The sequence below is a fragment of the Gavialis gangeticus genome, unplaced genomic scaffold (genome assembly GCF_001723915.1).
Source record: "Gavialis gangeticus isolate Ggan-Ray unplaced genomic scaffold, GavGan_comp1, whole genome shotgun sequence".
Lineage (NCBI taxonomy): Eukaryota > Metazoa > Chordata > Crocodylia > Gavialidae > Gavialis > Gavialis gangeticus.
The window spans coordinates 186784062-186796616 of NW_017729022.1; the positions used below are offsets into that span (position 1 = coordinate 186784062).

The 12555-nt window shown below is 45.5% G+C and overlaps 1 long non-coding RNA gene across 1 annotated transcript in view; it reads right to left on the bottom strand.

Annotated features, from left to right (window-relative positions):
• Positions 1 to 891: 891 nt before the first annotated feature.
• Positions 892 to 12555, bottom strand: part of LOC109297098 — a 19852-nt gene continuing 8188 nt past the window's right edge. Inside the window, exons 2-3 of the long non-coding RNA XR_002097208.1 lie at positions 12453 to 12459; positions 892 to 903 (exon numbers count right to left, since the gene is read on the bottom strand). This is a non-coding gene — a long non-coding RNA (uncharacterized LOC109297098). The remainder of the gene's footprint in view (positions 904 to 12452; positions 12460 to 12555) is intronic.

The following is a 12555-nucleotide window of genomic DNA, read 5'->3' on the forward strand; positions in this document are numbered from 1 at the left end:
GAGGTGCTACTTCATGGTCAGGGCGGCTAGGATCTGGAATCAACTTCCAAGAGAAGTGGTGCTGGCTCCTACCTTGGGGGTCTTTAAGAAGAGGCTAGATGTACACCTTGCTGGGGTCGTTTGACCCCAGTACTCTTTCCTGCCATGGCAGGGGGTCGGACTCGATGATCTGCTCAGGTCCCTTCCGACACTACTACCTATGAAACTATGGATATAGACACAGCTTTAAATGTTTTTTCTATATACCTCAAGGTAGTAGGTGGCTCGTGAGTGCTGCAATGCTGGGGTGCATGGAGTGTCCCACAGAAGTGCAGGGGACTCCCAGCATGCTCAGCAGCAGACCCAGAAGTGGACCGGAAGCACTTCTGGTCCATTTCCAGATCCTCTGGAGAGTGCGCTGGGGGCCCCCCTGCGCCCCCCCACAGCTTGGTGACCGGTACCTCCTGGATCTGGGGGGGCACCCGGGGTCCCCCCATGACTGATCACTGAGCTGGGAGGCATGGGGGGGGGGTCCCAGTGTACTCCCCGGGGGACCCGAAGGTGGACTGGAAATACTACCAGTCCAGTTCTGGGTTCACTACCAAGCATGCCCTCCGCCCCTCTTGCACTCCCGTGTGATGCTCCATCCATCCCAGAATCGCAGCGTTCATGAGCTGAGCCTGTTACCTCGAGGTATGTGGAAAAAACATTTAAAGCTGTGTCTATGGCTGAATCACTGATTCTCCGAATCAGTATGGAATCTTCAGATTTGGATTTGGCTGGATCAAGTCAGGAACAGTGATCTGAATCAATCAAATCACTGTCCCCAATTCAGGCTGAATCCAAATCTGAATCGACTAGGGCCCATTTCACACACCCTTAGTAGTTAGTGGTACTTTAAGTAGTCTATTTATCTCACACAAGCTGAGGCCCTGATCCAACAAAACACAAGCTCAGTTTTAAGCACTAGAGTAATCAATGAAATCAGCTGAAGTCACTGGAACTACTCATCTCTATCTTTGCTAGACTGTGACCAAAATACCTGAAAACATGCACACTTATGTTGCTATCAGATAATTTAATAATGGAGGGAGCTCATCCTACTCACTGTTGGCTAGATGCTTACAATTTCTGTTAGGTCTTGTCATTCCTACAGTTCATTGGTAAAGTCTTTTAGTTACAACATTTGTTAGTAGATAAGAAGCAGAGCCCAGTAAAACCTTTAGTGTACAAGTAACACTGACTTCTGTAGGACAATCAATGTTGACATCACATTGATCTTCAACATCTGTTGGGCTTGATTTATCATGATTACACTGGTAAAATGCTACTAAATTATAAGGCTCCAAGCAGGTTGGAGAACTACTAATGAATGAAGGGACCATCAGACACAGGCCCCAAGACATATAGCTTAGTGCCCTACAATTAGAATGCATTGCTTCCCTTTATGTTCACTCTCCTTCTCTTCTTTACCACCTTTTGATGGTTGGTGGTAACAAGGCTGGAAGGGCTAACTAAATCAACAAGGTAACTTCTTCGTATTCCATTGTCAGCATATCATTAACCACATAGGCCTGGGACCATGAAGCATAGCTGAAAGATGGTAGAGATCTAACCAAAGTGAATATGGAAGGAACAGAACAATGGCTGTCCATGAGCATTTTGTGGACTGTGTAGGAAGTAAGGAAGGGCCTTGTTACATCTTAGGCTGTAAGACGAACAAATATTAACTGACTTAGTGTTGTTCAGCTTAGTGGATCAGTCATAGCTTTAAGGCAAAAAACCATCTCTGACTGTCCTTCACTTGTACAGCTGTGACTTGCCACTAGAGGCTTTGTGAGAGGGAGCTGGACTAGGAGCTAGGGGCATGACTGGCTTGCTGCTTGAGCTTCAAGGGGCCTGATCCTTTTTTTCTCTTAAGCCTGTCCAACTTGGACTGCTGGCTGGCTGGGCACTACCTAAGCTCCAAAAAGGATTGGGCCCCTCAGAACTCACATCATGCTTGGCTGGCAGGCTGGCCAGAGACAGCATAGGGAGGCAAGCACCAGAGAAAGAAAAGGATTGGGCCTCCAGGACCCAGACACACACCCCAGTGGGGCCAGGTGGCTGAAGCAGGGCAGAGCCTGGTGGCTGTAGCATGGTAGCCCAAGGCCCGTTTCCACAGACCCTGCCCTCCATTGGGGATTGGCCAGGCTTGGGTGGGCTGGGGCCAGGGCTGGGGCTGGTGCTTGGGCATCTATGCAGGGCAAGCTGGGATGGCACCCTGCTTCTAGCACCACTGTCCTGTTCCTGTGGCCACTGCTGAGACCCAGGCTGTATGTGGTGGCCCCAGGTGGCTTCTGGCAGCAAGGAGAGGTGTTTTGTGGCCATGTAGCATGGGCTGGTGGAGACTGGGGCTGTAGGCCTCCACGCTGTCCTGCCCTGCCCTGCTGTCAGAGCTCCTGGAAGCCATGGGGTAAGAGCATGTGTGTATATCTCTGTGTGTGGGTGTTACCCCCCTCCCAGATTTCCTTACCGTGTCCTGTATTTCCTTCAAAATAATACGGTTACCCTAGCTTTAGGCCACTTAAAAGGTGTTGGCATGTAGCCAGTGCAGCAGTTCAAAAGCCACCTAAAATTACTGTGTAACAAGGCCTGAAGACCCTCCCACATGCTCATCTATGTATAAGTCAAGCAAAGCCCATCCCTTTAAATTAGTGTTTAAAGAGACAATTATATTGTTAGGATTTCAGATGTTCAAAGATGTCAAAGGGATAAGGATACCCTTGTCTTATGAAGAGTAATGGGAATTGCATGTCCAAATCCCCAAGTAATTAATTAAGCTCAAGAGTCTGTTAGTTCTCCTTAACACTGAAGGGAACTGTTTCACAGTCAATTCTCTTGAGTTCTCCCAGGGTTCATTTTCCTTTATTCTGTGCCCAACCCGCATACCTAAATCTTTCACACATATGGCAGAGGCACAGAATTAAGGGGTTTTTTTTCTTCTGTTATTCTGGAAGCTCCCTATCTCTGTAATCCTTGTGTTAAAAGCCTTCCATTGATTTATGAGAAGTTAAACAGTAATTCAGCTCCAGTGGAATTTCAGGATTTTGAGAGCTCAGCCATAAGATAAGCCACATCACTAAAACATCAATGTGCTTGTGGTGACAGAACCCAGTTTATTTAGCCCATGTTTTAGTTCTCCTATTTCAATTCTTCCTTCCAATGACCTTATCAGCAGGGGAGCAAACTGTGATCTGAGAAGTATCTGGAAGGTTCAGAAGGAAACTTTGATCAAACTTTGTGCTTTTTTTCTCCTTCATTTCAATTGATTGAATTTTCTTTTCATTATTAGATATGATACGATAAAATAAAATTGGCCAGGGAGCTGTGATGATAGCAATGACTAAAGCATACCCAAAAGATGAAGATGGAGAGATAGTGTAAGGGAATATGGAGGAAAGTGCCCACAACAATGCTTACAGAACAGTGCCTGCAACAGTCTGTTGACTGTTATATTTATAACATGCATACATATATACATATATATAATATATGTATGTATGTATATGTGTGTATATGTATGTATGTATGTATGTATGAATATGCAGTTTTCCAAAACCTTTCTGCCAAAACTTTTCTCTATCTATCTATCTATATCCTTTTGAATATATAAAGAATTTCAGCGTGTGTGGGTGGAATTTCAGTGTGTGTGGGCAAACATGAAAACTTTTGGAAAACTGCATATTTTATCACATCCCTAAAAAAGCCTTATGGCTTTCTCCATAAGGTCAGTCTGTCTCCTAGCTACTCTGCTCCCAACACTTTTCAAAGAAGAATTTGTACTCTGACAGTTAATTCTAATATTTCTAATACTATATTAAGTGATGTGTATGTGGGTGTATGTCCATACACATATGCACAGTATTGCAAATGCTATAGTTAAGGCAATACATATCTATTATAACAGGTGAAATCTCTCCCAGCTGAAGGCTAAAGGTTTATGCATACATACATGTGTGCAGTCTTTTATTCCAGTTTGCAGTTTCATTACTGCATGTGCAGTAGAATTTCGAGAGGTGAGTATTACAAGGAACACTTGCCCTGCTACTGGGGAAGGGCTATGAAGTTGGAAGAAGTAGGAAGGGCCCCTTAAGAGAAGGGCTTTTGTGGCCTGGGCAAAGGGAGCTGTCAGGACTGGGACTAAAGAGTAGCTCCTGTGTTCAGGCTAGCTAATAGGCCAGGCTTGTTAGAAGAGGCTGGGCTCAGGGTATAAATAGGCTTTCCCTTTGCCTAGAAAGGCAGTGGAGCTTTGATCGTGGAGAGAGTAGGATGGTCCTTGCTGGAGAGAGGGAAAAGGGCTGAATGGGCACTGTAACTAATCCTAGAAGAGGGAGTGCGTTGTTGCTGTTTTCCCTTTTTGTTTCTGGGTGCTTTAGGCAGGAGAGCCATGGGCCAAAGCCCAAAGTAAAGACTGTATCTTGTCACTCTGAAACAGGGGGACTTTCAATTGAGATTTTTTTTTCCTTTTGTTTTGTAAAGGACTCCTGGAAGACTGAGAGTGACTGACTGTAAGGGAGGTGGGGATTGCTCTGCAGGTGCTTTAAATAAATAAGCTGTCATGCCAGGAAGCTTAGGGGTCATAGTTTTAGACAGGGGATTTAACCCCTCTTAGGTTGTAAAACCTGGAGGGCCAGAGCCCTTGTATGGAGTCTAATTCTCAGCTGTGCTGCTGCAGCTGAGGCTGGACTGTGTGGGTCCCACTTAATTGATGCCATCAGGGTGTGCCAGGTGGGAGGGTGATGATGGATCATAAGAGCTAGAAAGGGGGTAGAAGCAGGCTAGCTGGCTGCTGGGGGCACATGCTTCCCCTCTGTAGAGCTAGGCCTGCCACTGAGCACTATACAGTTACAGGATAATTCAATTAGAAACATCTCCAGTGAGGTGTATTCCCCTAGCATAATCAGATTGATTTTTATGATCCTATCTGATCTTGGATTGTTCTATCTGCTTGCTAGAAGCTCAGGGCCTCTTCTTGTTCATATCTTTTCCACTTGTTCTGTATTTTGCACGGTGTTTATGAGCATGTTTAACTTGATTTTTTTTTTTTTTTGCACAATTGGATGAACTCTTGAAATGGCTGCTGTTTTCTCTATTAACACCCAGTGGAACAACATTTTTCATTAATACTATTATCATGAAGCTTTAAAACTTTATTTAGCTGCTATTAATTGATTTTTATTAGTAATTGAATGTTGAGTTACATTATACAGCACTCTCAGGTACTACTTTTAATGTTGGAGGTTAAAAGAATAGCATTTTTTTCTTTTTTTTAATTATTTGCTTTACAACCTGATAGTGGTTCTTCACTGGTCTTTGAGAAATTGGTTAATAATCCCTGTTTGGTTTTTATTGGACTAGTTTCCCTATCTACTAGAATAAGAAAACACATGGTATTTTAGTATGCTTAATGGTAATCTCAGAGTGCAGGGTGTAAACAGATGTGAGGCCTGACCTTTCATAAACAATTATTTAATGAAACCACTAGATATAACTTTACTGTGCATAAAAACAAAAAAGAAGAAAAAGAAGTGATCCTTTCTTCCAGCTCCTTCAAGAAACACAAATTTTCTGCCTCAGTCCTGCTATGGGGAAACACAGAGCTAGCAAATCAACCTTGTTGATGTGTTTGATAGGAATCAATGTATTTCAAAAAGGAATAGAGAGATGTAGTTAGCTCTGTTTCTTCTGAAATCAGGCAGAAGATAGAGCAAGGTGGTTTGGGGGTGTAGGAGGTGGTATATTATCCAATTCTTGGACAGCTACTCTAATTAAAATGGCTCAGTTACAAGTATTAAGCCCCTGCATCTTGAAAAATGGTTGTGGGATACTCTTACGTAAACCTCATTCAACAAGGTTTGGATAAGGGACACCACAGCCTCTACACATTTTAAAATGGTCATGGGGTACCAACTGGAATATGGAGTTTAATTAGTGCACCAACCAATGTGTATAGGGAGCCTTAAAGACTAAGGACTTGGTACATGTTACACTTTAAGATGCTGAAGTGTTGTGTTAGTGCTAGCTCCAGTTTCTACCAGTTGTACCTGAAGGCTAGAAGCCTTTTTGACTAACCCTGACCTGTACAGCTATGACTTCTCACTAGAGGGCTGGTGAGCAGGGGCTGGACTAGGAGCTATAACTGTTGCCATTAGATAGCTGGTAAGAGCCAGGACAGGCTTGTATCCCTGCTGTAGTTGGAGATGTGTGAAATGGGTTTGTGGAGGGGGTGTGGAGAAGGGGCAGGGACATGAAACTGGGGGACAGAGTTAATAAGATGGGATATGGGGATGGGTGTAAAATGAAGTTGGCTTCTGAAGTAAAAATAATTTAAAGAAATAAAGAGGAAGTAAACTTTAAAGAAGGTCTCATTTCTAATAAACTGGGATTGGGGTGTGGGGCCTGCTGGCCTAGCTTCCTAGGGTGGCTGGAAGATGGGAGTGGTGAGAGAGCACTTCTAGGGGAGCTACTATCCCTGGGACTGGAAAGGAAGCCCTAACTTGTGGGAACCCAATCTAGATCCCTACCTTATTTCTCCCTTCTTCCCACTCCTCCCCCTGCCCTCCAGCTAGACATCACTTCCAGATGTATCCATACCCTTTAACCTGGCTAGCTGGCACATTCTTTTCAGGCTGTTTTGTGGGGGGTACAGCTGTGAGGGGGTAGGGGAGTTGTCTTGGTGCCAGAACTCCTCCCCCTCCCCGGCAGTGGAGTTCAGGGGATGGAAAGGTTGCCCCCACAACAGTAAGATAAGGGAGTGGACACTGCATCCTGGGGTGCTGAAGCACTGCAATTTGGGCAGCTCATCAGTAGGTAGTGGCCACACATTAATAGAACATGAGCTGGGGAATGTGGTTCATCAGTGAAACCTGCCTTGGAGTGGCATCTCTTTTAATCCACCTAAAGAGAGCTTAAAACTAGTTATAGGTGTTGATATGCAGACAATCTAAGAGTTAAGAGCTGCCAAAACTTCCTTCTTGGAACAAGGTGCTGAGTAATTCAGAGAGGCATAAGCTTTCATAGGTGATGGCTAGGGCTGTGCAAAGCTTCAGTTCCTGATTCAATTCAGCCTGATTCAGTGGCCAAATCTCTGAATCAAATCAGAGGACTCTTTAATCACTCTGAATCAAATTGGAACCCCCTGAATCAATTTGGAGGAATTCAGATAATTTGGGGGTTTGGACATAGAAAAAACATTTAAAGCTGTGTCCACATACCACTAGGTAGCAGGCAGCTCATGTATGCTGTGATGGATGGAGCATCTCACAGGAGTGCAGGGGGCTCCCCAGTGCACTCAACAGCAGACCCAGAAGTGGACCAGAAGCACTTCCAGGTCTGCCGGGGAGCACACGGGCCCACCCCCCTGGCTCAGTGACTGCTGTCTCCTTGGTCTGGGGGGGCACCTGGGGTCCCCCCACAGCTGATTGCTGAGCCAGGGAGGCCCCCCAATGTGCTCCCTGGCAGATCCAGAAGTACTTCCAGATTCACTGCTGAGCATGTGGAGGGGCCCCCACTGCACTCCTGTGGGATGCTCCATGCACCCCAGCATTGTAGTGATCACAAGCCATGCTTGCTACTTCAAGGTATGTAGAAAAAACTTTTAAAGCTGTGTCTGTCTGAATCACTGATTCTCCAAATTGGCATCAAATCTTCAGATTTGGATTCGGCCAAATTGAGTCGGGGACAGCAATCCGAATCAATAAATCGAATCGCTGTCCTTGTTTCAAGCCGTATCTGAACTGAACAGGGCCTGGTTTGCACACCCCTAGTGACGGCCTACTTTGTTAGAATCTATAAATGGACTTGCAGAAATCAGGGGGCTGTAAATGAAAGGGGATTTAAATACAAAGCTTAGGAAAGGGCACTGCTGAGAGAGAGGAAGATGGGTTGAATGGACCAATAGGAGTAAACAAGGTAGTTAACCTGCTGAATGAAGTAGGGGCTGTAAAAGATAGTCCAGGTCATAGGGTAAGAATCCACAGTCTCTGCTGGAAACTATAGAAAACACAATCCAGTCTGTTTGTGATTTCAGTGTTCAACAATTTTAACATTTACACTGAGGTTTTTAAAGTCTTTTATTTATGAACAGCTACTCTGAAGTCTGTGCTGGAATGTCCAGGGAGGTGAAAATGTTCTGCTACAGAATAGAGAAAGAAGGGAGCTGAATCTAAGCAATGCGATGAGATTAAGTACCTATTTGTATATTAAAAAGGAGGAGACAAACTCATCAGGAAAAAAAACAGGCTTCTCACACTAAATAACTTTTAACAAGAATGGGAGGCAGGCCAAACTATGTGTCGATAAGGGTGTACTTTCTTAGTCATACTCTAGTCTGTATAGTTTCGGTAGCTGGAAAGAGTGCTGTCCCCCCCCCCCAGTAAAGCCTTTGCTTGATAAACTTTAACCCCATGAGGAGCAAAATTTGTAGGATTGCTGCCTATTGTATAATCCCATGCTTGTAGTGATCATCTGCAGTAGATCAGAAATAAATTGGAGCACTCTCAATTTAGACTTTTATTTAGAACACTTCATGCAAGCATGGTTCCGTGATCATGCATTTGGTGAAATGGACGCAGATACTTAATAACAACTAGTAGCTTCTCTCTGTAAATAGAGCTGTTGACTGCAAAAGGGCTGTACTACTGAGACCCAGAGACATAGCCACCTCTTTCAGTACCCAAAGCTGAGGTTGGGAAGCAGGGGGGAGGGGGGTGGTGGAAATCATGCTGACCCCTGGCTTTTAGGGGAAGGGAGGGGTGAAAAGGAGAGAAGTCTTACTTGCCATGTCACTCCTTGCTTGGGTGGCTGCTGCTGAAGCAATAGCAACACAGGCTTGGGTTGCTGCCACTAAGGAACAGGCAAATACAGGCTTTTGGGTGTGGGGGGGCACTCTTGGTGCCCTACTCTTCTCCCTCCCCTACCACCCAGGTGCAGGGCTGTGCCTCCTATGGCAAAGCATCCCTGGCCAGGGAGTGTCACCCCCACTCCACCCCACAACACTACTGGGCATGAGCTTCTAGGGCTGAGATGTGCAGAGTTGTGTCTGATGTGGCAAAGACCTCTAAGGGGTAGTAAGCAATACTGGCACCTCCTGTGAGTCAGCATCTGGGCCTCAGCCTCCCAAACCTCCTTAGTTATGCTATTGCTCAGCTGATGTGAAGGTGATAACCGCTGACTCATCTTGAATAGTTTTTTCTTTTTCCTTTTCTCTCACCCCAGTTTCTGCCCAAGCTGAAAATTAATCTCTTGTGTGCAGGGATGTTGACAAATTTAAATGTCTTCAGCTTGCAGTGACGTTAGTATTCTGGTGTTGTATGCAGCCTTGGAGTTCTGTAGGAGCCCCAAGAGAGTACCATAAGGAAATGGGGGGAGGATTTATTTATCCTAGATCTATTATGCAAATTGTGGTGGGCCTATGCCAGGTGCCAAACACATACATAGGAAGGAATTCATAGTGATAGTTAAGGATCGTATTTAAAAGTGATTTCTGAGAAGACCAAGCTTGTGATTTGGAAGATTGTCCTTTTAGTTAAGTAGCTAGTCAGCTGCTTGCATAGACAAAGGATCTGCAGATGTTGCTTTTTGTTTCAGAACAAAAATGTCTGTCTTATGAAACAAGTGATCACCATGATCCACTGGCTGCGAAATTGGCTCCGTGGTCGGACCCAGAGGGTAGTAATTGATGGAAGTCATTCATCATGGTGTCCAGTGACCAGTGGGGTCCCCCAAGGCTCTGTCCTTGGACCCATATTGTTCAACATCTTCACTAATGATGTAGACATAGGAGTCAGGAGTGGACTGGCCAAGTTTGCCGATGATGCCAAACTTTGGGGCAAAGCATCCCCACCAGAAGACAGGAGAGTGATGCAGGCTGACCTGGACAGGCTCAAGCAAATGGGTGGATGAGAACCTGATGGTGTCTAACACTGAAAGAGAGAGTCCAGAGAAGAGCCACGCACATGATGAGAGGTCAGGAAAACAGACCTTATGATGACAGGCTGAGAGCCATGGGGCTCTTTAGCCTGGAAAAGCATAGGCTCAGGGGTGATCTGATAGCCACCTATAAGTTTATCAGGGGTGACCACCAGAATCTAAGGGAACATCTGTTCACCAGAGCTTCCCAAAAGATGACAAGGTCGAACGGTCATAAACTACTGCAAGACCAGTTTCAGGCTAGACATAAGGAAGAATTGCTTTACTGTCCGAGCCCCCCAAGGTCTGGAACAGCCTGCCATCGGAGGTGGTTCAAGCACTTACATTGAACGCCTTCAAGAGCAAATTGGATGCTTCTCTTGCTGGGATCCTGTGACCCCAGCTGACTTCCTGCCCTTTGGGCGGGGCTGGACTCGATGATCTTCTGAGGTACCTTCCAGCCCTAATGTCCTATGAAATATATAAAACTACAGAACAGTGCCTCCCTAAAGAGTTTATACTTCAGGCTCCCAAGACGGATGCGGAGAAAACGTAGATGGGCATACTTCAATCTCATTTCCTTCCACTGCAGTGGAAAGACATTAGCAGTGCCCTTGTTTCTCCTGCCCTCTCTATGGCATGCTGTATGTTTGGGGTGGAGAGTGGGGTGTCTGTAGTGTGTGAAAGAAACTTTAAAATGGATATTTTTGTGGACTGCCTTGGAAAATGAGTTACCTGCAAGTGCAGGGATTAGATGTGATGATCGGGAAGGCCCCTTTCTCCCCGATGTTCTTACATGAAAAAGTTACTTGAGGCTGAACAGCAAACTAATGGTAGAGCCAAGACTAGAACCAAGGCTTCCTGAATCCCATTTCATTGATCTTGTCAGTAGAGAACATTGCCTCCATCTAGTTAATGGTTTAAAAAAGTTGCACATATTGTAAGGCAAGTATCCTACAGCTCTTCTTATCCTCCCTGAAAAATAGCAAATAAAACAGGCTAACCTTATTACACTGAAAAATACAGATCCAATAGCAGAATCTGTAATGCTACCACCTTAAACTGTGCAGCCATAAAAAATGCATAGCAGTCTATGTATAGGCCCCATACATAGTGAGGGAGAAATAGATTTCATATCCTGCATTCAAAGTAAATATCCCTTCCACTTTGGCTTAATGTTATTTATGCTTCTATCTCCTCTCTTTCCACACTTTAACAGATCAACCTGAGTCAATAGACTGTTACCAAACTATATAAACTACAGGGGAGAAAATATTGGATGTTCTACTACAGTGGCTCTTAAACTCTGACAGATTGCACACCACCAATTTTAAAATGATACAACCTTAAGTACCACCAAGTGGAAGGGGGCATGGGGGAGGGTGTTGTGAGGGGGTGTGGCTGTGCATGTGGGAGAACATAGGGTATGTTGGGGTGGGGTTGTATATATGTGGGGGGCTGTGAGGGTGTGGTGTGGCTCAGACCAGTACTGCACATCACAGCAAGGGGCTCATTGTCCCCTGGACAATCTATTGCCAGTGCTCCCCATGCTTGCTGGGTGTAGAGGGAAGCTCTGTGCACTGGGAAAGGCACCTGAAGTTCCCTCCTGTGCTATATAGCACCAGCAAGGAAGGTAGCCAGCTCCAGTGTGAGGGTCTTCCCTTCCATGCCCAGTGAGTGCAAGAGCTGCACATGTACATGGGGAGAGCTGGTGATACAGATGGCCTGGCAGAGGCTGCACCCTTTGCTGCAATGTGCAGCACTGGCCAGAGCTGCACCTTACTGGGCACCTGTGCTGGGCACTAGTGCTCCTGCCTGCTGGTGCCACGTACCACTTGTTGGCACTGGATTTAGGACCCAGCCCTTATACCTTTGTTCCAGGTGAGCACAACCCTCAGACTGACCATGACTCTTCCATGTGGTTATAGGCAAACTTATTGATACAGAGTGATAACAGAAAATCAACAATATGAACAATCAAGCAATTTTGTATCTACCAATCCTAGGGCTGTCATCAGAGTTAAAGTATATCTGGTCAGGATGCAGGCTCCACTTTGAGGCTCTTTTTCTTAGGTGTCAACAGTTTGGAGGTGGGATGCTGAGGACCAGAGCCTACCTCCAGTGTGGTGCAAGAGACGGGCTGCTGGTATGTCCTTGGTCCATAGTGGTCTCAGGGGATGGGGACACCTCTCAGGAAGTAGAAGGAATGGGAAAGGATGAGATGGAGGAAGAGAAGGAGGGAAGCTTTGTTAACCTCAAGTTTCTGCTTTTGTATTCTCCTTCCTTCCTGATGACTCTTCATTCATGGCTATCTCTGGTGGTTTGTCTCTCTGTGGTCACATGTCCATGTAGCCTTCCAGGCCTTCTCCTATAGTTTCATAGTAGCTAGGGTCAAGAGGGACCTGAACAGATCATCTAGCCTGACCCTCTGCCACAGTCAGGAATGAATGCTGGGGTCACAAGACCCCAGACAGGTGATCATCCAACCTCCTCTTGAATTTGCCCAAGGTAGGGGTGAGGACCACTTCCCTGGAAACTTGGTTCCAGATTTTGGCCACACTAACTGTAAAATATTGCCTTCTGATTTCTAACCTAAACCTGTTCTCCATCAGCCTATTGCCATTG